This window comes from Zonotrichia albicollis, chromosome 15 (assembly GCF_047830755.1).
Source record: "Zonotrichia albicollis isolate bZonAlb1 chromosome 15, bZonAlb1.hap1, whole genome shotgun sequence".
NCBI lineage: Eukaryota > Metazoa > Chordata > Aves > Passeriformes > Passerellidae > Zonotrichia > Zonotrichia albicollis.
Genome location: NC_133833.1, coordinates 478,799 through 504,134, shown reverse-complemented (window position 1 = coordinate 504,134; position 25,336 = coordinate 478,799). Strand labels below are relative to the sequence as shown.

Genomic DNA, 25,336 nt, shown 5'->3' with positions numbered 1-25,336 from the left:
AAAAAAAAAAAATCAGAAAAGAAACAAACAACTCAAATGCAAAAATTAAGACACAAGTAAAAGCACAGCCACTGGGAAAACAGAGGCTGGATACAGAACCAAAGGAAATCAGGATGCAGAGAGGAGCACCAAGGGTTCCTGGGAGGAGAAGGAACAAGGAGGAAAGACCAGTCAGACACAGACTGGACTCACAGGTTTAGAATTCTCTGCCAAACTTTGCCAAAAATTTTTTCAGTTATTTATCCAACTCTGCCATGGTGTATTCCAAGTCCATCCCCACTCAAAGCAACAGAAATAACTACATGCTCACAACTTTTCAGAGAGTTCCCTGCAGTTCTCTGAGTCACAGCCAAAATTCTGTCTGGAGCAGTTATTTTGGGTATGACTTTATCACCAGGGAATGAAGGAATTAAAAAATAACTTCTTTTCTGGTCAAGGAGTTTATTGCCACGTCTCACATTTCATTCTGAATTTCATTTTTTCAGTGCGTTCCTTTTCTGGAGCAACATTCATGGAGATGATATAAGCAGGGTGCTTGGACAGCAGCTTTCCAGTATGGGCACTTTATTTGGAAGTGCATCAAACCCTAAGAACTAATAAAATATTCCTGCCTCCCCAGGCAAAGCATGTGCAAGATAAGAAGGGTCAACACTGAATGGATTATAAACACTCAAGTTTCTCCAAATTCTCTTCCCCCATCCAGTTTTTAATACAAAATAAGATAAAATACAGGAATAGCTTTAAGCACGCTTGGGAATTTAATCCCAGAGTGGAGGAGCAGGGCGTGCTGCTGGGCTGCCTTATCACACAGCCTGGCCTGGGTGTGAGATGCTCACCCAGGGATGATGGGCTCGGGGACAGCATCACCACCACAGGCTGCAAATATCCCACTGCCACCCTCACAGCACGAGCAGCACTGCAGGGAGGATGCAAACCCACAGCCCGGGGCAGCCAGGAAAATACTGCAGCTCATTGCACTTATATATACAGATTATATTTTTTATTTATTTATATTATATATACTATATATATATATAGTCTGTATATATATAGTATATACATATATGAATTTAATTCATTGCACATTATATATATATATAATATATATAAATTGAATTCATTGCACATTATAGATATAATATATATTGTATTTATATATATATAAATTGAATTCATTGTACATTACAGATACAATATATATATTATATTTATATATATATGAATTTAATTCATGGCACATTATAGATATAATACATATTATATTTATATCTATGAATTGAATTCATTGCACATTTTATACATATATATAAATTGAATCCATTACACACACGCACATATTTATATAAATAAGAGAAGCAGAATGCACTCCACATATATATAAAAGAGAATTCATTGCACATCTATACCCACACAGACACTTCAATTTAATGTGCACGAGTAAAGCTTTCATTTCCATTAATTTGCACGATAAACATCTTCACTAATTATGCACAGTGCTTACACTAATCACCTGCCTGAAGCCATTGGATTTTATGTGGGCTCCTGTCAGAGCCCATAAAGCAAAGGGGGCTGGATCAGATGTTGGGCGAGAAGCCCCTGCACCCTGATGCTAAAACCATACTGCAATTCCTCCAGGAGGGAACAGTGCCAGTGCAAGCATCCCGAGGAGCAGAACCCAGCCCAGCTCAGGCAGAGGGTGAATTCCAACTTTTCCCACTGAAAGTGATGCTCCCCTTGTCCCCTTCTTAAACGCAAAACATTTATTAAAGCAGCATTGATTTCCCATCCCTTGGTCAGCTCCTGCTTGATGTGGAGGCTTAATAAACTCTTCCTGGCACACAATGAAATATTGTCAGCTGAATTCAGACGGGAGTTTGCGAGCACTGCCTTTCCTAATTAAAATCAAAATGCTTGCATAGGAGAGGACTGTGCTTGGCATGTGCTGCCAGGGCTGGTGGTGAGCCCGTGGAACAGAGCCCAGGGGCTGCCAGGATGGGGGGCTGCCATTTATATATAATATATATATATTATATACCCCATTATAATGCTCAGATTCACCACATCCGTGGGGTAACCTGAAAATAACTACTGTAGGAAGAAATCCCAGCCAGGAAAGTGTCAGAAACACAACGAACCAGTATGTGTACTGTAGCCAAAGAAAGGTTAAGAAATAGAAAATTCCAATTCAAGGTATATTTATAATTCATTTTCAGTGGAAAAAAAAATTCTCTAACCTATAGTTGAGCTCTAAATGTTTTTTTTTTTTTTTTTTGAAAGCAAGCACAAAAGAAACGGGAACGCAGCAAAGCTGAAGCTTGATTTTCAGTTTGAAAATACTTGAGGGAACAATTTTCCTGCCGCAGCTTCAGGTGGGTTATTTTGCCATTAGCCTAGGAACTGGTTTGTTGGGTTTTTTAACGCCTGTGATTGTTCAGCAAATTACAGTGTTTGCAGCTGCCATCCCAGACACCCCGGTGCTGATTTCTGGTTCACCGAACACAAAATTCCCTCCGCACCCCACAGAGACCCGCTCTGAGCTGCTGCGCGGGGTGAGGAGAGGCTGCAGAGAGCACCCAGAGCCCACTGAGCCCCTGCAGATGGGGGGTGTCCCATAGAACCCCTAAACATGGCACTGTTCCCACTGAACCCCCAGAAATAGCAAAGAGCCCCTAGAAATGGGGGGGGTGTCCCACAGCACCCCTACAAACAGCAATCTGGGGGTGTCCCACAGCACCCTACAAATGGGGATTGTCCCACAGAGCCCCTAGAAGGGGGGGGTGTCCCACAGCACCCCTATAAACAGCAATCTGGGGGTGTCCCACAGCACCCTACAAATGGGGATTGTCCCACAGAGCCCCTAGAAGGGGGGGGTGTCCCACAGCATCCCGACAAATTTCACTGTTCCCAAAGAGCCCCTACAAACAGCAAATGGGGAGCCTCCCCACAGAGCCCCTACAAACGGGAGGTGTTCCCAAAAAAATCCTAAAAATGGCGCTGTTCCTACTGAACCCTTACAAATGGGGCGTGTCCCACTGAACCCCTACAAACTGGCGATATCCCCACACCAAGTGACAGCAGTGCCAGAGGGGCACGGGGTGCAGTCCCCCGGGGAAGGGCAGTGCCCAGCAGGGTCTCTGGACAGGTTCCTGCACACCCACGCATCTCCCCTTCCCTTTGCCCACATCCCCGTTCCCTCATTTTGGGTCCCTTCCCTGTTCCACAGTCAGGACAGGCTCTGGAGCCTTTCCTCCTCTCAGTGTCAGGGAAGTTTTTGAAGTTTTGCAGAAAATATGTAAGATGAATATTATGATCTCACCTTTTTATACTTGCTGAATATTTAAAGGGTTTTAGCTCCCTTAAAATAAATCCTTTCCAAGTGGAAGGACAGAGGGCTACTGTTTCCATAACAACCACTCCTCAGAAAATCTCCTTTTGGTAAATACAGCAGAATTAACTGCATAGTTTTAATATTTAATCGTATCCTGTTAGACACGTATGAAAGGAGGTAAACTTTGTTTCACCTTGCCTCTCTCCCACCTGTCTCATTGAGCAAAACCTTGCAGGGAGCAGCAGAGGAGCCCTGTGAGCTCACGCTCTGCGCTGCTGAGCAGCTGATGGGCACCCCTGGAAACAAAACAAAACTGGAAACTGCTGATGCATCTTCCATCACTGCCATTTCCACAAGGCTGGAGCGAGTCACTTCGGATAAAATCCCGGACACCAGGGCGAGTGTCTGGGCAATGAACATGAAAAGGCATTTTCTGCTCTGTGTTAGCTGGGGACACAGGGGAATGGAGGCTCCTGGCAGAAACCCAGAATCCAAGTGAGAATTCCCTGGTTTGGATGTGGAGGGAGGCGGCTGCAGGGGTCTCACAGCCTGTCGGGAGGCAGGAGGAGCATCCCCATCCCCATCCCCATCCCCATCCGTGTCCAGGGCCAGGCTGGGCGGGCTTGGGGCACCAGGGCAGGGGCTGGAGCAGGGTGAGCTCTGGGATCCCCTCCAGCCCAAAGCCCCGTGTGCTCTGTGGGCTGCTCTGTCTCTGCAGCCCCAGAGCAGCTCTGAGAGAAGCAGCAGCACAAACACCCCTGGGGAGGGACCCCGAGCCCCTGCCCACCGCACAGAGCCAGCCTGAGCGCCTGCCCTGCTAATCAGATCAGAGCTGCTCACAGCTCAAATTAACTTCCCACGTACGAATGAACTATGAAATTGAAATTCACAGGTTGAAGGTTTTCACACAAAACTCAGTAAACAGTTTCCATCAACTACAGTTGAAAAAAAAATCCCATGCCGTAAATTGATATTCAGGGGTTTTTTCCATGCTTTAAACAGACAAAGTCCTTATAAATTTCTGCCCATTTCTAATAACAGCAGCCCAGCAAACACTGCAATAGATGGAGCAGGTAGAATATACTTGCCATATGTAAATACATTGGTTTGGGCTCTTAATAAAATTCATTGCATTGCTATCATGGTTGTGTTTCTGCTACAAAAGAAGTCCAGCTTCAGCCTCAGAAGAGATGAAAAGCATCTCCCTCCTTTCCAGGCTGGGCACTGCACAGTGACCCCAAAGAAAGAACATTACAATTCAGCTGATTTTCAACCTTTCAGAATAATAAAATTGGAGATCTGACTTGCAACTACAACTAAAAAGGTTCTTTGAAGCTCTTGATAAAGAAAACATTTCACAAAGGCCATTTCTGCCTGGCAGTGGCTCGGTAGCACTTGCCCAGCCTGGGACACAATTCAGGTTGTGCCATAGCACCCCTGAACATCCCTTCAAGCAGAGGCTGTGTTCCACCCCATCATCCATCCTGCTTTTTGCTGTGACTATTCCTTGGGCTGAAAGCAGAGGACAGACTAAAGCCGTGGGATTTAGCATCCAGAAATTGCTGTACTGTGGCTATCCAACACAAACATAAGCACTGTGAGAACCAGGTGAAGACAGAAAGCACAGCACACAGAAACTGGCCAGGGTTAAATCTACCCTGGAACTTTGGCACCGAGAGGTGAAGGTGGGTTTCATTTTGTTTTCAGGCAATCATTGGCATTATTTCAGATAGCATGAAGGAGTAAGGAATTCTCTAGACAGTGAGTGTGCAAAGCAAAGAGGTGCCACGAGCACAGGTGAAGGTTTCATTGAAGAAAAGCAGCAGTTTTTATCAAAGGTGGACAAAGCCAAGGCTCTGCAGGTCTGGCCCTCGGTGTAGGAGAGGGGGAGTTGTTTGCTCTGTCTGACACAGGAGCAATTCCCTGACTGACCCCAACACACACTGAAATTTAAGAGTTTGTGAGTAATCTGAGGATTGTTTACCTGCACTGCACACAAAAGGACAAAAGCTGTATAGGGAGCAGAACAGGAGATGGCAGCTGGTCCAGGGCATTTCCAGCTCTGGCACAGGGCACTGGGCAGGGAGGATGGGCAAAGCAGGGACAGGGAGTGCCAGGGGACACCAAGGGACACCAAGGGACACCGAGGGACACCGAGGGGCTGGGGAAGCTGCAGAGCACACCACACAGGGGGAAAAGCAGAGGTTACACCATGTGGGCCAGGCATGCACAAAGCCGTTTTAATGGGGTTCCTCTCGTGCAGAGCAGTGTGAGGGCTGAGGCACAGCAGGAGGGGACAGCACACACAGAGCCTCCATCAGAGAACCTGCTCTCCATCCTTTACACGCCTCGAGAATTTGCTTTCTCCACAATTAACTGCCTGCACTGTGCTCATTCTCACAACTCATTTGGGAGGGAAAACGCTGAGAAGAATGAAGGTGTCTCTGACCTTCATCTCCTCAGATGGAGATGGCCCTGCTGCCTGTTTCTTGATTTCCACTCTCATTTGGGAAACATGAAAAATATGGTTGAGTCAATCCCTCTGAGTTATTCAGGAGGAGTCAGGCTCCTGGTAAGATGGAAGGTGATTGAAATTCTGTGGCTCCACTTTCTAAGATATTGGAAACACAAAACTGCCAGCTGCATGAGCCTGAAAACAGCACGGACGCTTGGCAGAATACATCAGAGCCAGGACTGTGCTGCTGTTATTTATTGTGCATTTTTAACCCTCCCCATTCCCACAGCCAGGAACTGCTCTGCATAACCTGGCCTTAGCTGGCTTTGGCTTTGCCTGTATAAAACCCCGGACAGGTGGCAAAGGGACAGATCACTAAGTCAGGACTAAGAAACAGGAGGAACAGCTCTGGTGCCCAAAGCCTTCGGTGCCACAACAGCTCTCAGACATTGCAGGAATCGACTGGAAAACAGGCACAGCTTTGATGCACCCCAAAGTCCATCAGACCCCAGGTGGAATTAATGGAAGGTGACTCAGTGCTGATAAATTCCAACCTGTCCCAGTTTTACAATTAAACGTTGTCAAGGCAAATTACCACAACCAGGTTTCATTCCTTTCCCTGCATTTCAAGGTGCCCAACTGCCCTGCTGGGTGTTTCCAGCGAGCAGGCAAAGCCATTGAAGAGGGGCTGGTGTAAGGAAGCTCACTGACCAGCAGGCCAGCTCCTGGAATTCAGACAAGCTCTTTAACACATCTTTTGTAAGCAGAGCCCCAGCTCTGAAGTAGTTCTCCCTAAGCATCCACAGCAGACAGCCACTGCAGACAGCTCTGTGATACCCTGTGTTACACCCAAAGCTCTGTGGTGTCCATCCCTGTTACACCCAGAGCTCTGTGATACCCCGTGTTACACCCAGAGCTCAGTGCTATCCATCCCTATTCCAGCTCCCACCCCGAGCTCCCCCAGCCCCACACAGCTCTGGCTGCTTGCTCAGACAAACCCGAGCCTGACCTTGAGCGCTGCAGGCCACAGTGAGCTGTTGTGTAAGCAGTGACAGCCCAAATGGAGCAAACCCTGCGGAAGGGACAGACAGACGTGCAGGAAGGAAAGGTCTGTGCCCAGGGTGGAGAGGCAGCGCTCCCAGGTGAGCTCTGCTCTTGACTCTACAGATCTGCAATTACAAGTACCAGTGATGTTAACGGTGTGGAATTGAAAAAACGTATTTACTCAATTGTAGGGCTGCCCAAATCTCGTTCAGGCAAACACAAGTTAATGCTAAAACACCAGGAGCCAAGCTCAGGCAGCCTGGATAATGAAGATTCCTGGACTGGGACAAGCACATGTGTTTGAATGTGATTTTCAGGGCTGAACCTGCCGTGATTCATCAGCCACAACCACGTACAGACAACATGAAAACAAACTTATTAGCGGTGCTTTTCTGGGAGCTGGAAGCGCCGCGTTCTCCAAGCCAGCAGTTTTCCCTCCCAGCCTGCAGGATCCTGTTTACTACCGCTCCGCTCGGGGCTCTCGCCTCGCTGCTCTGACTCACAAAGGCTCACAAATACTCACAAATCACCTCAGAGCGCCGGCAGCGCCCACCCGGGCTGCGGGCAGGGAAACGCAGGAGGGAGCCGAGGGTGGAAGCACCGACACACCGGGCTGGGGGTGCCACAGGCGCCGGGGAGCTGCGGGACAAATCTCACTGCCGGTGCAGCATCGCTGGATGCATCCCCTGCATCACCCCAGGCTCCTGCAGCATCCCTGGATGCATCCCCTGCAGCGTCCCGGGCTGCTTCATCATCCCAGGCTCCCTCATCACCCCGGGCTCCTGCAGCATCCCTGGATGCATCCCCTGCATCACCCCAGGCTCCTGCATCCCCCGGGCACGGCCTGGCCCCGCTTTCCCTGGGGGCTGGCGCTGCATTCCAGCCACGTCCAGCCAACCCACTGTCAGCGTGTCATTAAACACCGTCACAGGTGTCAGAACAGGCCTCCCATCGCTTTCCATTTCCGCGTTTGTTGTTATTTTTAATGCAACGGATTGAGCACAGAAAATACTCCAGTTTATCTCAGATGTTAAAAATTTCACTTAAATTCAACGTTTAAATGCCAAGCCAAAGCAGCAGGTTTGGACCCAGTGTGAGACCCTTTTTGGGAGTTCCCACAAACAGAAACCTCAGTAACACTCTCCCTTCCCTGCTTGGTGCCCCCTGTGCTCTCCGCAAACCCCTGCCCTGTGCAGGCCCAGCCTGCCAACACTCTCTTGGTGCAGCTCAGACCTGAAGGAAGGGATTATTCCCATTTAAAAAAAAAACCCTGCACCTGTACAGTGAGATTTTGAACAGCCATAAAGCTAGCAATTAAAAAGAACCCAAACCAAAGCTACATACAGCCAGCAGCCATCCCAATTCTGCTCCCCAAGCTACACAGTAAGACTGCTTTGGTCACAGAGGCCACAGAGGTTCACATCAAGCTTATTCTGTAATGAAGATTAATGCTTCTCTAGCTATAGTTCAGCATTAAAAAAAAAAATTAAGAAGTTTTACTTGGGGAAAAACCTCGTGAGCTGCACTCTTCCAGCCTGCCCTAAATTAAAGGGACTTTTTCAAGAGCCTGCTTGCACGATTAAAAGAACATTTGAAATATAAACCTTCCTTCCACAGCTCAAAAGCAAGGCAGAAAAAATGATATTCCATTCTCTGCCAGTAATTGCACAAGGGCTCAATATTAACCTGGTCAATGAAATTCAATCAGCTGAAAAGCACAGGTAGCACTGAGCAGGCCAGGCCATTCCTTCCTGGGGACATTTTCCTGCGAGTGAAACCAAGGGGGAGCATTTATCCTGCCTGCCATGGGAATGGGGCTGGGGCAGCTCCTGGCGCTGCTGGGCTGAGCCCCCCATGCCCTGAGCCAGGGCTGATCAATGGCAAAAGGACAGAGGAATTGCTGTCCCAGCTCCAGTGACACCAAAAAGCAGAATATTCAGTCTGCAATCACAGCAGCAGGCTGGGAAAGCCCTCCCAGAGTGACCATTCCCCAGCAATGCCACCACTGAGCCGTGTCCCCAAGTGCCACATCCACATTGTGCCAGAAACCAAAGGGCAGGGACAGCCCCGCTGTGGGCAGCACTAAGTGAGGAGGAAAGGCAGCTGCCTTGGCTGCCCCAGCGTGTATTTAACAAACAACCCGTCTCAGTTTGCCTTCCACTGCTCCCCAGGTGCATGTCACAGTCTATCTGTCCCAGTTTGCGTGTCCCATCCCTTTGATTGGGAGGAAGATCTCGTTTGCCTGAAAAAGCCACTGAGCACTGTTGGGACAGCAGCTGATCCCCAAGGAGCGGAGCAAGGGTCAATAACTACCTAAGGTACAGCTGAAAAAGCCAGGAGTGCTGCTCAGGTGAGCCCAGAGCAGCCGGCACAGCCCAGCCTGGGCTCCTGCTCCCCTCAGCCCCGATTCCTGCCCAGCTCTCACCTGAGAATGGCAGGGCCCAGGCTGGGGACAGTGCCCAGCCTCATGTAAATACTCCATCCATTTTCCTCCTCCCTCCAGATGGTGCAATTCAGGAAAATTGTTTTTAAATGACGCCTTGCAGAAACAGCGAGCAGCGCAGCCAATAACAGGCAGAATTCAGGTAAGCACTGACCTCCTTCCCTCCCCAGCCAGCCAAGGCATCCACAGCCCTGAGACAGCTCTGTGCAAGTCACCTGCAGCCCATGGACTGAGCAGATGGCCTCTAATTGGAACTGCAGCCCCTCAGCCTCTCCCATCCGTGTTTATGTCTCAGCAGGACTCGAGGATGGCCATGGAAAACAGCTCTGACTCCTTGCACGTAAAGTTGAATTCTTTCCCTTCTTGCCATGTTCAGTTGAATTCATTCCCTTCCTTCTAAACCAAATAACCACACACACCCAGGAAAAATTAATGGGATTGATGAGCCCAACTTGTGTCTGCTTCCAAGGGGTCAAAGCCTACAGTAACAGAGGAAGCTCAGCCTGGAAGGGATGGGCAGCTCAGGATGGAGGGGATGGCACAGGACAGACCCCAGCCCCCCGCTGGCCCCCAGGGCACACACGGCTCTGAGCAGCAGCAGCAGGGAGCAGTGTGGGTTTATCCCCAGGAGATAAACTGCTGCTGGAGGGCTGGGCAGGCTCCCGGCTGCCAGGGCTGCTCTGTGCTCCCAGGGGACACCAGGCTCAGGCTGCATTCACCCCACGCTGCTCCAGCACACAGGCAGCAGCCAGGGCCCAGCCTCAGGAAAATTAAGACTTGACTTTCTGGCAGTTTTCCCAGCACTCAAAAAAAAAAAAGCTGTAAAGTAGGTCACTGCACAATATGGAATTTCCCAGATATTTGCACCTTTTAGTGGAAACACTGGAGGGAACAAATTTACACTGTGGTGGGTGCAAATGGGCTCAGGGTCATTTAAAACATGAAACCCAGCTGTGAAACCCCGGCTTTAGGGAGCCCCCCCTGCTCCTGGAGCTGCCCCACCCCAGCCCCAGAGGGGTGCAAGGAAACCTGGAGACCCCTGATCCTCACCCCATCCCTTGTGCAGCACAGGGTGGGACACGGCCCCCCAGCCCTGCACCCCCTCAATCCAGCACAGGGTGGGACACAGCCCCCCAGCCCTGCACCCCTCCCTGGCCATGGCAGGGAGCCCCCCCAGCCCTCCCCAGGGCAGAGGCTCCTACCTGGAGCTGGGAGAGCCCAACCTGAGCTCTGCTCCCTCCTGCCAGGCTGGGCTGTAATGGGCAGCTGCTCCTTGCCCAGCCCCTGCAGAGGGTTAAACTGGGGGGTGGGCAGGGCTGGGAGGCGCTGATGGCCACGAGAGGCACCTGAGAGCACCAAACACCGCCCTGGGAGCCTGCGGCAGGAGAGAGCAGCACAAACCCTCTGCCCTCACCTCCTGAGAGTCACTGGGTGTCCCCTGGCCCAGCTCAGGCTGGGGGAGCAGCTGCCCCTTCGTGCCCCTGCCCCAGCCACACAAACACCCCCAGCTCCCCTGGAAGGGAGGTTCATTGCCATCCCTTCGATTTTCTGTACATAAATATTTGCAGGAGCTCTTTATCTTTTTCCTCAGAGCTTCCTCTCTCTCCCCACATGCCCAGCCTGCTTTTTCATCATTAGCAAACGCTGCAGGCTTAAAAAGTCAAACCCAACAAGATGTAACCGGAGCAGAAGCGTGGCTGGCTCAGGATGCAGTGCAAGTGCCCCATCCCAGCTGCCCTGGGCTCTGCCTGGCTGGGAGGGAAGCTTTGCACCATAATTCCTCCCTTGCCCCCAGCAATGTGGGTTTATTTTGCCATGGAGCACAGCCAGCACCACCCCAGGCTGACTGGGCTGTTTGAACCCACTGGTGGAACAGGACAAGCTGTGGGCATCCCTGCCTTCCCTCCAGAGCAGGGAAATCAGCCTCTCTGCTCTCCTCAGGTTCTGGTAAAAACAGCTCATCCTCACTGTGTGCCAGCCACTGTGGGCTGTCTGCCCCTCTGCCAGTGCTGGGGACAGTGTGAGGGTGCTTGGGGACAGCTGTGAATGCAGGAGCAGTGCCTGGGGATGGCTGTGAAGGTGCCAGCAGGCTGTTTAGCCCAGAGCACCCCTCAGCAGCGCAGCGCAGCACATCCCATCCCATCCCATCCCATCCCATCCCATCCCATCCCTCCCAGGCCACACGGTGCCCTCGCCCAGGTTAAAAGCTTTTCCATTAGCAGCTTCACTGGAAGCATTTTGTAGGAAGATAAAGCACCACGAGAAAATAAAGCCTTGTCATTTCCCTCTGCAAATAATTCAGGGCTGTAATGAGGAGGGATCAATCAAGGCAGAGCTCTGGGGTTGCAGGGTCTCTCCCGTGGTGTCAATGGGAAGCTCGTGTGAAGCCCTGGCACTTTCACAGCCCCAGCCTCATCTGCACAGGGCTGAGGTGGCAAAGGAGCCCAGGCTGTGCCTCTGGTGATGGTTAAAGCAAGGGACAGCAGGGTCTGGCCCCAGGGCTGCCTGGTGCCTCTCCCTGGCCAGCAGACACATGTCCGGGGCTCCCAGGGCTGGACTCTGCTGTCCCCCTGGCCCCCAGACCCTGCTCCCATCCCCTGGCCAGCAGCCACGTGTCTCACGCTCTCAGGCCAGGGGCTCTCCTGGCTCCCAAGGGAACTGGGACTGCAGCTCCCCAGAGCCCTGGCACCTCTTCAAACACAGCAGCTGATCAATATGAAAGCAGGTAATGCCCCAATCTGCCCCTCCTACTGGAATGTTTGTCCCATTAGCAAGACAGGAAATGATTTACAAAACAACAAATAAACGCAGCAAAAATCACAGAGCTGAGAGCTGGGAACAAGGAGTGTGAATGAATGATGGGTTCAGCTCACGGCACAGCTCCCCTGAACTGCATTAATTGGGGCACTCAGAGCTGCCAGCTGCTGCCAGGGTGGGAAGGAGCAGCAGGGCTGAGGAGGGCAAGCCTCCAGCAGGGCTTTGCTGGGACCTGCAGCACTCTGGGTCCCACTGTACCGGGACCAGCAGAACTCTGGTACCACTGTACCGGGACCAGCAGCACTCCGGGTCCCACTGTACCGGGACCAGCAGAACTCTGGTACCACTGTACCGGGACCAGCAGCACTCTGGTCCCACTGTACCGGGACCAGCAGCACTCTGGGTCCCACTGTACTGGGACCAGCAGCACTCTGGGTCCCACTGTACCGGGACCAGCAGCACTCTGGTCCCACTGTACCGGGACCAGCAGAACTCTGGTACCACTGTACCGGGACCAGCAGCACTCTGGTCCCACTGTACCAGGACCAGCAGCACTCTGGTCCCACTGTACCGGGACCAGCAGAACTCTGGTACCACTGTACCGGGACCAGCAGCACTCTGGTCCCACTGTACCGGGACCAGCAGCACTCTGGGTCCCACTGTACCGGGACCAGCAGCACTCTGGGTCCCACTGTACTGGGACCAGCAGCACTCTGGTACCACTGTACCGGGACCAGCAGAACTCTGCAGCACTGCCAGGCCAGGCCCAGCCTCAGACAGGTCCCGGTCCCCACCTGGGGCACCTGCCCAGCTCCTGCTCCTCCCCAAGCACAGGGGTAACCTGGGCTCTGCAGAACAGGGTGGATTTACTGAGCTTTACTATTCACAAACTCACTTTGGGGCTGGGGGCGGATACAAATGCTTCCTCACCCTAATTCCCAAATCCAGAGTGATGTGAGACTAAAAATGCCAGTCCCAAAATTATACATAGCAGTCCAAATAGAAGCAATTTGATCATTTCCTCAGGCACACAAAGCAGCAACTCAATAAGAATAAATATGCTAATGAATGTATTTAGTCTTGGCCATTACATTTCGTAAATATTTACTGCTCAGCATTCAGAGTCCCAGCTCACAGGCATCACGCACCAACCAAAGCTGTAAGTGAAGGGAGGCCTTGGGGTCTGCTGGGCCCATTCCTACAGACCCTGCTGGGGCTCACAGGGACCCCAGCACAGCCAGGGCCATGAGGTCCAGGCATGTCCTGCCCTGGGGGTGGCACCTGGCACAGCACCACACACCTGTGCAACACCAACACACCTGTACAGCGCCAATGCAAACACCTGGGCAACACCATCACAACTGCACAGCACCAACACACACCTGTGCAGCACCTGCACACACCTGCAGAGCACCACACACACCTGTACATCACCACACACACACACACACCTGTACATTTACCCTGCTCAGAGGGCAGGGATGCACCTGCAGGGCAGAGCAAGCTCACCTGCACTCCATGGCTGAAACCTTCCCTGAGGGGCAGGGCAGGGAGCAGCTGGGGAGGCACTCAGGCCCTGCAGAGCCATCCCCACTGCTGGGACACCCCACATGGCCCCAGGGCAGGAACGGCTCCAGGTGAGCCCACAGTGAGGGCTGGCACTGCCCAGGTGGCAGGAGGGAAACTCAGAGCAGCAGCCCCAGAGCTCCCAGCATCACTGGCCCCCTGAACAGCCCCGTTTGAGCTGGAATCCCTGCCAGGGCTGGGCTGGCTCCCAGGGACAGGGGCAGTGCCCACCTGTGGCACATCCCACACTCCTCTGAGCCCTGAGGGGTCTCAGCTCAGGTGAGGGGGCTCAGGGCCAGCAGAGCAGCCTGGGCTGGCAATGGGGCATGGAGCACCCTCATCACCCCACCTGCACCCCCAGGCCAGCAGAGCCCTTTGTGCTGTCCCTGCACAGAGCACCCAGCACCTTTCCTTCTCCTTGTAACCAGGACAAAGCACTGCTCAGCTCAGCATTCACTGTTTGAGCTCAAACACCAATCCTGCAGTCAGTTGCCTCCTCCATGTGTTCAAGTCAAGCAAGAGGAACTTGAAAAGGAAAGCAAGTGCAAATGGTAGAAATGTGGGAGCACTTACAGGGGTAAATAATGGATCAACACAGCAGAAGTTCCCTCCTACAGAAGCATTCTTTATGGTGTGTCCTTACCTTGGCTCAGAACTGCTCTCACAGCTTCTCACCTGGCTGCCCCACCTGGCAGGGAGCTCCTGCCCTGGGCACGGACAGGTTAATTCAGCCACGCTGTGATCAAGTTTTAAAATCTTCCACTGCCCCTCCTGGGCTGGGAGCTGTGCCCAGGCCTTGCCTGCAGACCCCAGAGCCCCTTTGCCCCAGCAGGGAGGGATGCTCTCACCAGCGGGTCCAGGCTGGGCTCTGAGGGCAGCTGCATTTACTGACATTTCTGCTCAGACTCACAAATTATTCACAAGGAAAGTCTGGGCAATAATGTGGGTGCACATCATTCATTAGCACCTTTTCTGAGCAAGCAATAAAAAATAAATATAAATGCTGTAATTTCCACCCAAGTGCTCTATGACTTATACCAGAAAACCCCAAAGTGGGGCAGGACAACTTTTTCTCATATATTTTTATTCAGAGTTGGAATAAAGTAAGAGAAATGTGACAAATATGAGGAGTTGTGAAATGACACTGGCAATCCATTGGCATTAAAAAACCCTCACCCTACCCACAGAATAGGCTCATGTCTCAGTTACAAAAATAATGATTAAATAAATCACTGCCTTTGGTGTCCTTGAAGAGTTTTACGAAGCATAACTTCTCCCTCTCTTTCTATAAAATACAGATATTTAATCTGGACTGTGCAAATACACGAGCTTTATCATAGCCACGCACAACATTTAATATTCATGCAGCACTTTCCCCTGCTCGTCAGGCAGCTCATCCCTGCTCCATCCCTGCCCCTCACTGCTGCTCCTGGCTCCCTCATCTCGGAGCTCTGCAGCAGGGTGTGGTGCTGGCAGGACCCGGAGGTGAGCAGGGGTCGGGGCTGCTCTGTCAATAGGACAGGCTCCCTGGAAGGAAAGGCTTTGGAATGTTGGTTTGGAATCCCTTGGGATGCTTTGGAATGCCTTGGAATGCCGGTTTGGAATGCTGCTCCCTCGGGATGCTCCACTGGAGAGCTTTTATCCCTGTCCCTATTCCCGACTCAGCCACAGCTCCCCAAGTGCCAGAACTGCTCAGGGGAAGTGGCTGCGGCTGCTGTGAAAGCCTCCAGCTGCAGAAACCATCCAGGGCTGCAGGAAGATGAGTGGCACCATAGAAACTCCCAGCGCCTGCTTGTGACTATTCCAGTGTAAAGGTGCTACAGAAGCACAAATTGTTATTACAGCATTAGCTGGCACAACGAGGCATTAGGAAGAAGAACTGCCTCAGTGCCTGGGGGAAATCAGGAATGAGAATGAATTACAGAAACTGATACAGTTATACATGCCCTGTTCTGAAATGTATTTGAAACAAAACGATTACCATAATAAAAGTAAATCCATTTCTGTTCTGCTTATTCTCTGTAGACAAAAGAAGGGGTCAAACATTCTTTTCATCATTTAAAAGATGTAAAGAATCAGGACTCAAAACATCAATTTAATTTTGAGTGCAGATAATCTGGTGATTTAAAAAAAAATTAGAATTTAATTCAGGGAAGAAATTCAAGTAATAAATGACTTACCTTCATCACACCTTGTTTCCAAAACTGCCAGTGAGAGTTTCCAACACACAGGCTGTGAGGAGCTGTCCTAAGAAACAGAGACAGAGCAGAGCACCCTTTCCTTTTCTGCCTGCTTGGTAAAGAGTGGGCAAACTCCGAGTTACAAAGCTGGGGTTCCATCCCTGAGCAGGGCACTCATCTCTGCAGGTGTTTTGTGTGACAACCCCAGAGGCAAACACGAGGAGACAGAGGAACATCGGTGCAACGAGGGGCTGTGATGGCCCCTCCAGAGGCAGCACTGCCCAAGGTCCAGCAGGGGACACGGAGAGAGGGGGACAGGGCTGAGAAGGGACAGGCTGAGAGAGAGGGGACACCCCAAAGGGTGGCCCAGGGCAGCTCACGGGGCTCAGGAGGGGAGCAGCTCCCCAAGCCCATAAGGACAGCAGCACAGCGCAGCACAGCACACCCAGCTCTGCACCCAGCCCTGCCAGCAGCTTGTTTGTTTGTTTATCCAGTCCTCAGTGCCACCGTGGCAGGGCACAGGGCAGGGAGGCTCAGGGAAGGTATTGACCCCAGATTGATCCCCGGGCAGGCAGCTGGCAGGGCCACAGCAGCACAGCACAGCACAGGGAGAAGTCTATTAATGAGCTCCAACTACTAAATTATTGACTAGTTAAGTACTGCAAATTTGGTCTAATTGTTTTCATGATGGGAGTTTAATTAAAGTGTCTTTTGTGTAAAAAGTCTAGCAATATCCTTGTTCAGATAGTGTCAGGGAGAGTTTCCAAAGGCTGCCCGGCTTTCAAAACCGAATTAAAAGTTACATCCAATGCAAAGCTCTTCAAAAGAGGGAGCTTTTGTGTGGGAGAGCACTTTAATTCCCAGTGAATTCCCAGCTCCAGCTAACACAAGTCCTGAGCTGCCTCTCCCCATCTCAGGCTGCACCCTCCATGCTGTGGGCCAGGAGAGCCAGGGAGGGGCTGGGCAGCAATGGGAATGTGAGGGAATGGGGGAATGCACGGTGAAAAGTGAGGGAAGGCTCCCAGGGAGGAGGGGAAAGCAGCCAAACCAAACCAAACATGGAGGGACATCAAATGACACCAGAGATTCGGATTGCACACGATTCCCCACTGCAGAAAGACAGGAATCACCTGCCCAGACACACGGGAATGTGCCAGGACACAACCTCAGCACAGATCCAGGCAGCCACAGCACAGTTTGGCCCTGAGAGCTCTTCCCAGAGCCCTCCCTGCACCACAGACCTGCCCAGGTGAGCTGGTCCCTAGCAGAGCACCCGTGTTTGGGGCACACACAGGTGCAGAGCCCCAGAAACTGTCCCTCTCCCAGAGTCAGCCAGCTGCCAGCAGAGGGGACACAGCCTGGCTGGATATTGCAGCCAGGAGCCCCCCAGGCTGCATCCCCACAGCAGCCCTGGAGAACACTCTGGGACAGGAGCTCAGCCAGGGCAGGAGCACCGGTGCTCCCTGGCCTCCAGATATGCCTCATCATGCCTTTTCCATGGCTTATCATTTATTTATGGTAATGTCTACTCGCTATTAGGTATCTCCAGACATTTATATGCCCTGCTTGGAAGCAGAAGAACTCTTTGCTAGAATATGGAGCAGTTGGCAGCACCACATACACGTTTATTTAGGACAAAATAACACCTGCCACAAAGAGGAAGGGCTGTGCTGTGGTTAAATTGAGTGTTTGGGACCAAGCAAGTGTCACTTCAATTGCTCCAGTTGCATCAGGGACAGCAGGAAGGTCGCAGGCTCCCCTCCCTGATTTGCAGCTCTCTGGCTGAAAATAACCAAGAATGTGACTGTCAGCTTAAACGGGATAAACTGCCCACATGCACGGGTGAGGCTCTGCCCAGTGCCACAGCCAGGTGTCCCTGCAGGGACCGGATGGGATGGGATGGGCAGTTTGATTTGTCAGTGCTTTGGTCTGCAAGGGCAGGAGCACAGCCCGGACCCCAGGGAGCTGCAGGCTCGGGGCTCCTGTGGGTACCAGCCCCCTTGTTTCTCTCCAGTGCCATTGCACAGCCGTGTGCTGCTGATGCCACATCCATCCGTCCATCCCTGTATCCCTGCATCCATCCATCCATCCATCCCTGTATCCCTGCATCCATCCATCCATCCCTGTATCCCTGCATCCGTCCATCCATCCATCCATCCCTGTATCCCTGCATCCGTCCATCCGTCCATCCCTGTATCCCTGCATCCGTCCATCCCTGTATCCCTGCATCCGTCCATCCCTGTATCCCTGCATCCGTCCATCCCTGTATCCCTGCATCCGTCCATCCACACATGAGGGTCACGGTGCATGGCTCCAGGCTGAAATCTCAGCCCTGTTTTTCCAGCCAGCAAGTGAACAGTTAGCTGGATCCAGTGCTGGATCCAGTTAGCTCCAGGGGCTCCTGGGGAGGGGACAGTGCTGTGCTGAGCACACCTGGCCATCCTTGAACCACCTGGGCAGGGCAGGTGAGTGCCCCCGGTGCCCAGGGCAGCTCTGGAGGCAGCTGGGCCTGCAGGTGTGGGAGCTGCAGCCACACGCAGCAGCCCCTGCCCATCCCTGTGCAGGTGACACCCACAGGACAGTGACAGCAGGGACAGGGACCTGCCCCACAGGAACACCCTGGACACAGGGCATGAGCCTGGCCAGCTGCAGGGTTTCACATTCCACAGTACAGCCCCAGCACTCACAGCTGCAGTGCAGCTCTGGGAGCCCAGGGAGGACACAGGGTCCCAGCAAACTTCTGAAACAAAGCAGTTTAAAAGCCAGAGCAATGTGTCCAGCATCCCAATGTGGGCGTTCAGAACCGCCTGAGCCACAGGGATTTAATGTTTTCTGAAGTTGCTGGGTTTTTTCTTTAACACCCTCAGAGCTTCCTGGAGTCACGTGGACCTTGCAGGACAGCCCTGCCACACTCCCAGGAGCAGCACCAGGCAAAGGCAACGACGAATTACAAGAGACACCAGAACAAAGTAGGAATTAATGGGGTTGACATCAGCTGGAAATAAATCTTTTTCTTTAAGGACAGTCACATGTATCACATACCTGCTCATTTCGAAGCTACGGGGATTAGAAATTCCACTCTGATCCTGCCATAAATGCGCATGCAGACATTTCTGTGTCCCCTCTGCAGCAGGCATGGTCTCCAGGCCCAGCTCACAGCTCTGGGGCACAGCAGACACCCACAGAGCAGAGGAAGGGAATGGTTTGGGGAGGAGCACGCTCCCTGCCAAGGGCTGGCAAGCAGCAGGGAGCTGATAATTTTTAAGCTTCTGTGCAAGCATCTGCTGGTGGACACGGGAGCTCAGCAGAGGCTCTGCCTCACCTGCTGTGCAGAGCAGCAGGCAGCCTGATCCGGCTGCACACAAAATTAATTTCCAGCAATTATTTGTGCTCTGGCCAAAGAACCCGACCTGGTGTGTGAAGCAGCCAGAGGAGAGCTCCAGGACATCCACAGCTGTGCTGCCAATGCATTCAAGGGCCCAAGAAATCTTCATTAAACCCCTGTCCCTCCAAGCACTCAAAAAGCAGCAAAAGCCATTTCTGAGGGTCTGGGCCTGCAGCAGGCACCGGGGCTGCCCAGTGCCCAGCACTGCCCAGGCTGGGGGCTCCCAGCTCCCCCAGGCTCACAGAGCCCTCACTTGCACAGGACACAGCCTGTGTCCATGTCACACTGTGAGTTTGCAGAGCTGCATTTATTTTCTCCTAGACAAGATTCTTCTTCCAAGCAGGTGCCAGGTTAGGGTTAGGTTAACAGCCTGATCTGGGGAATGGATGAATTATAGCTCTAAACAAAACAAACCAAACAAACAAACAAGATAGGGCAGACTCAGTTCTCAGTGTTTGGGCAGCATTAGTGGCCTCAGAGGCAGCACTGGGGGCTCTGGAGGGCACATCAGCCCAGCTATCTCAAAGGAGAGCCCTCAGCCTTCCCAAGGGCCGCACAAACCCCCCAAGGCTTGGGGAGCTGCCCAGCCCCAGGCAGCCCCCCAGGCCCTGCAGACCCCCAGACCCTGCAGCCCCCCAGCACTGACAGCCCCCCCAGGCCCTGCAGCCCCCCCCAGACCCTGCAGCCCCCCCCAGACCCTGCAGCCCCCCAGCACTGACAGCCAGCCCAGCAGGGAGGGTCAGAAGAGCCAATTCAGAGTCACCTGAAGGCAGCACCACCCACCTGAGCAGGCACCAGGGAAGGGCCCTGAATTCTCCTTCACAGCAGCTTCTCTAATTCTTTATAAAAGCCATCTGAGGAAATGGGATCCTTTGGAACACGACAAACCACAGCAAAGCATGAAGGTTTTACAACTTGACTAAATTACCTCTCTTACAATTTCAGGAATTACATTCTGGCACGTTGCAAGTCTCCATAAGTAATCCCCAAATGCAAACCTGATGAGAGAAGAGAATCAGAAGGGAAGAGTCACAGCAGCATATATTACCATTTTTTAAATAAAAACAAAGAATTGGAAGACTTTACAGCACAGCAAATGCACAAGAAGAAATGCTGGCAAATTACAGAGCGCTTGGGGAAGATTTCTTTTTTTTTTTTTTTTTTTTTAAGCATAACCCGGTGCTGGTGCTGCTTTGCCAGCGGGTTGTAACGGGGCTGTCATGGGGCTCAGGAGGGCACCTGCACTCAGCACTGCCTGCCAGGGCCCCACAGAGCCCAGGGGACACAGGTGGCACTGCCAGCCCCATGGGGACAGGAGCCCCACACAGTGAGGGGACACAGGTGGCACTGCCAGTCCCGTGGGGACAGGATCCCTCCCACAGTGAGGGGACAAAGGTGGCACTGCCAGCCCCATGGGGACAGAACCCTTCCCACAGTGAGGGGACACAGGTGGCACTGCCAGCCCCATGGGGACAGGACCCTTCCCACAGAGAAGGGACACAGGTGGCACTGCCAGCCCCATGGGGACAGGAGCCCCACACAGTGAGGGGACACAGGTGGCACTGCCAGCCCCGTGGGGACAGGACCCTCCCTCAGCCTGGGCAGGCTCTGGAGGGACCCCCGGAGCCCCCTGCTCCTGGCAGAGCTGGGTGGGCAATGGCTGGGGCAGAAAAGCTCAGGGAGCCCAGCACACACTGAGCTCTGGTTCCATCCTGCCCCACACCAGCTGCTGTTCCCAGCCCGCTCTCCAGGCAGGCAAACACGCTGTGCGCAGGATTTACACAGCAGCCCTGTCTCATCACACACTTTTCGCTATTGAGTTGGACTCGGTGACAAGGACAAAACTATCTATTAGGAAACAAATTACAGTTATTTAGTACTTCTAAAAAACGGCTGGCTTTTAGAATCACTTTGCCTTTTAATATTTAATGACCCAGATCAAGAACAGAACGCTCCCGGAGGAGCAGCCAGCTGGCAGGCAGCCCAGGGGAAAGAATTCTCTGGGATCAGGGAGCACCTTCTGGAGCAGCTGCCTTTGGCGGGGTCTGGGAAATGAAACTTTGTGGGGTTGGTTTCTGAACTGGAACAAGCCCATCCCGTGGATGGCACGGAGCATCCCCACAAGCAGAGACAGAGGAGCTCCAGGAAAGGAGCAGCAGCTCCCTGCCCTGCAGAGAGGGCAGCACTGGCGTGGGGCTCTCAGCACCTCACTAACAGCCACACACAGCACAAACCTGGCACCAGAAACCACCACCAAACCAAAAGGCAGCTCTAAATACACAGCAAAGAATTGAGGGGCTGAAACTCTGGGGATTAAAGCACTGGGGACTAAAAATATAATGCCTGAGAGTTGCTGTTTCATCCAAAATGAGCATTTGATTGCAGTTCCTGTAGGAGGAAGGAGGTGGGCTGTTTCCCCCCAGGTCCTACAGCACTGTTTCCCACGTGCTGCCACAACTGTTAATTCATCCTAGATGCAGTATAGGCTGCTGGAGGGCACCATCCTGTGTAAGGAAAGCAGGCACACAACAGCACTTCTGAGGAAGAGCACTCTGCTTGGGAGGGTACAAACTCTGGCTAGGAATGAGACAGGAGGGACCTGGCTCCCCATCGCAAAAGGCAATCAACATTCACCTGGATGACAAACTGCACTGTAAAGCACAAGATAATTTAGTGATCCCAGATAGTACCACAACATTACTGTGGCTCCCATACTAATACAAGTGCCAGGCTGAAGAAATACTGCCATCAGCCTGGCATGAAAGAGAACACAAAGCTTTAGGGAAATTGCATTTTAAGGCTAACACAGTTACATGGTACAATCGTGATGTGCAATCACACGTGCTCCAGAACTCTGATGTAAAAAATTCTGATGTAAAAGGAATCTCATGCTCTAAGTTAAAAATGTTGAAAACTCTAGAAAAAAACTGTTCAATAAACCTAGCCCTTCTGGATTTTCCTGCTGCAGAATACAAGTTGATTGAAAAAGCAGGAGGTTTTCAAGGCCTGTTCTATACCAAAATTGGAGGCTTCTCCAGTGCGTGCTGCTTTGAAATGGCAGTAGTGGCATAATTACATTATCGATGTAACTTGCACTCTCGGAGGCCCAATCGTGTGAAACAAAGAGCCATTTACATAAATCTTTCACTAAATAGCAGGTTCTATTACGCAGTATTTAAACAGAAATAGACTCAATTTCCCACACGTAACTGTGAGAGCAATAGCATTGCAAGTCTGCAAGAGCTGTAATAGTGACTGGGAGAGGAGAAGAGCCCCAGAACCGGAGTGTGCAGCCAGGCACAGCCACTGCACGGTCCCTGTCCCCGTGCTCCCCCGGAGCTCCGGGGGCAGCACAGCCCCGTCCCCAGCCGGTGCCGGTGCCGCTCGCCCCGCGGGGCTGGCCGGGCACGGGGCTGGGGCAGCCGGACCCAGAGCCCCCGGGCCCCGCTCACCCCGGCCCGGCCCCGGCCCTCCGCACCCTGCTGGCCCCGTGTCCCTCTGTCCGTCTGTCCCTCTGTCCCTCCCCTCGGTCCCCCGGCACCTCCCGGGCAGTGGCGCCACCGTGTGGCCATCCCCAGGGCCCGCAGGGGACCGGGAAAGACACCTGGGGAGGGAGAGAGACCCAGCTCTCAGCAGTGCCCAGCCCCTCACACCACCCCTCAGAATGCCAAAGCCTGGCAAACAGGGACAGGTATCCCTACAAAGCGTGCACACTACTCCTAAAATCGTTAATGAGCTCCTGTAATAAATTTCTTTCCAGAATGATTCGCTTATTCCAAGGAATTGTCTCCCCCATCACACTGACTGGGTTTGCTCCATCTTTGTCTGCGTTGAAGCTGCGATGAGCAAATCAGAAAAGTACCGCTCCAGATTCAGTTCAAGAGTGTCGAGTGCTTTGTGACAAAGCTGACTTTGCCAGAAGTCCAAATTGTTTTCCCCACTCCACTGCTGGCTTTGAGTCTTTCCAGAATCCCTCAGCACATCAGCCTGGGGGTCCCAGTGGTTCCAGAGCCGCCCCTTACATTGCTCCAAGCAGAACCAGCTGTTCTCCACTTGCAAAAACCCAGCAAATAAAACTACCCCAAGAATTGCTGTGTCCTCATCCATCACCCAGCAAATGCATGGACAGTTTCCCACTAAGAGCACCCAGCAGAATGGGTCACATTGGCCATTATTCCAAATCCAGGGAGCTCTGACCCCACGTACCTGTGCCGGCTGGAACCTGTGCCATCCTTTCCAGGAAGTACCATAGCATTTCTCAGAAGTTGTTGCAGGGGAATCACCGGGCTGCACAGAGTTCTGCAGCACAGAGGCATCACTGCAGCTCACATAGAGAAGTTCGTATAAAATCAAAAGATTTCAAAGCAATGAAGGGCTGGCTTTACATGTAGATCAAATGTAGCTCACATAAATAAAAATGACAGCCTCAAAGACTTGCAAAAATAATGATGTTTAAACTCATAAATATTCCAATTCTTTCTTTTTTAACTGCAGGGAAATAAGGCAGTGGTATTGCAAATTCAGCTAAAGCTTTCCAGATTCCTCCACTTGTTTTCTGCTTTGGGAGGGTGGTGGCTGTGAATGAATGTAAATTAAAAACCCACTGCACAGATTAGTCACTGTGATAAAGATTGATAAATAAATAAAATAAATAAAACCCTTTCACGTATGGACGTGCATATTTCAAATACAGATCAATTCATCACACCTGAACAAAGTGTTTTGCTCCCAGGTCATGGACTCACTTTAAAATGACCCCTGCAATCAATTCAAGGCTGCCCAAAGATCCCAAACCCCACAGTGGTGCTTTCCACTGTCCAAGGGACCTCTGAGCTCCATCCCCATGGACCGCCAGGTGCAGCTGATACACAAATTCCCCAGCTGAGGCCACAGGTGGCATTTCTGTGGGCCAGGAGGTGTCTTGGCACTAACATGGCCTTGAAGAACCCCAACATTCCAAGGCTCTGGTGTCTCTGAGAGCTTGTCTGGTCACACCTTCCCAGCCCGATTTGCAGCACAGCCACATTCCAGGGCTCCACCTGCAGAGTCCCAGCAGAGAACCAGGGCAGGAGCAGGAGTCAGCTTTAACCAAGGCATTTATTAGCAACTCTGGGAATCACCTCTGCAATGCCACTGCGCCCTGGGTTAGAGCCCTGCAGCACCTACAAACAGGATGATTTAACCATTTAACCTCCCGGTGCTGCACCCTGCTGCTGCCAGCCCCCCTGTCAGCTCCAGCCGCCCCTCCTGGGTCACACAGACAGGAACACAGAAACAATTCCCTTTGCCCTCCTGCTTTGGCCCAAACCCTCCAGCACAGAGAGCACTAACTCTGCTCCTCCTGTCCCCCTGAACTGCCAGGCACTCAGGAGAGTCAGCAGGAGGTGGCCCTGGCTTCTCTCTCCCGAGATCGCTCCCGGTTTGCCCGCGCCGTGCAGAGCACATCCATCGCTTGGCCATGGTGTGGCAGCCAACAACAGTCAGTGAGGGAGCTGCCCGAGCTGCCAGACACAGTCTGGAGTTCTGCAGCAGGGCAAGACAAGGAATGGTTGCTTTTTGCTCTTGGGTTTGTTTGTTCTTTAGACAAACCCTTAAATTCCTTTTTGTGTGCTCCTGTTCTAAGGAAAAACAAGAACTGTAGAAGTTCTAAGGTAAAACAAGCTGTAGAAAGTTAACCAAAAACATGAGAAACTCCAGACTAAGCATCTTTGCCTGTATTTACTGTTCAAAGCCCTGGTAGCTGCAGGAATACTTGGGTTTTTCCTTTATAAGAGAATATCACATACAGGGTAGTTTGGGTTTTGGCACACCACCACTCCAGGGGTCTGCTTCTATTATTGAGCCATTAAACACCAGAAAAAAAAAAATAGGTGCTCAATTAAACCAAACCCACATTTTTTAGAGATTCCTGTACTTCCTCCACCATTCTCATCAAAGACACTTCAGCTGACCCTGCTGAGATCACATGCGGAAGCCTGGTGAGTTCAGCAAGTCCCATGTCATCTTCCCAGGCTTGCAGCAAACAGGAAAAACTTGTTATTTTTCAGCAGAAGTGCAACACGTCATCCTCCACTCCTGCCCTGACCCATAAAGTAATCCAGTTGTAAAGATCTGACAATTTTTGATAAAAGGCGACCCAGCAGAACTGACTGTCCAGCTGGGATGGCAGCAGCAGGAG

At 52.0% G+C, this 25,336-nt stretch overlaps 1 long non-coding RNA gene across 7 annotated transcripts in view; it reads right to left on the bottom strand.

The window, feature by feature from the left end:
- LOC141730912 (uncharacterized) overlaps positions 1–16,375 on the bottom strand; it is a 47,656-nt gene extending 31,281 nt beyond the window's left edge. For 4 of the 7 annotated variants that reach the window (XR_012582781.1, XR_012582782.1, XR_012582783.1 and 1 more), the window contains exon 1: positions 15,774–16,375. This is a non-coding gene — a long non-coding RNA (uncharacterized LOC141730912). Of the gene's footprint in view, positions 1–10,472; positions 11,333–15,773 lie in introns of those variants that run through there. The other 3 variants (XR_012582785.1, XR_012582784.1, XR_012582787.1) reach the window with 3 other exon arrangements.
- Between the last annotated feature and the right edge of the window lie 8,961 nt (positions 16,376–25,336).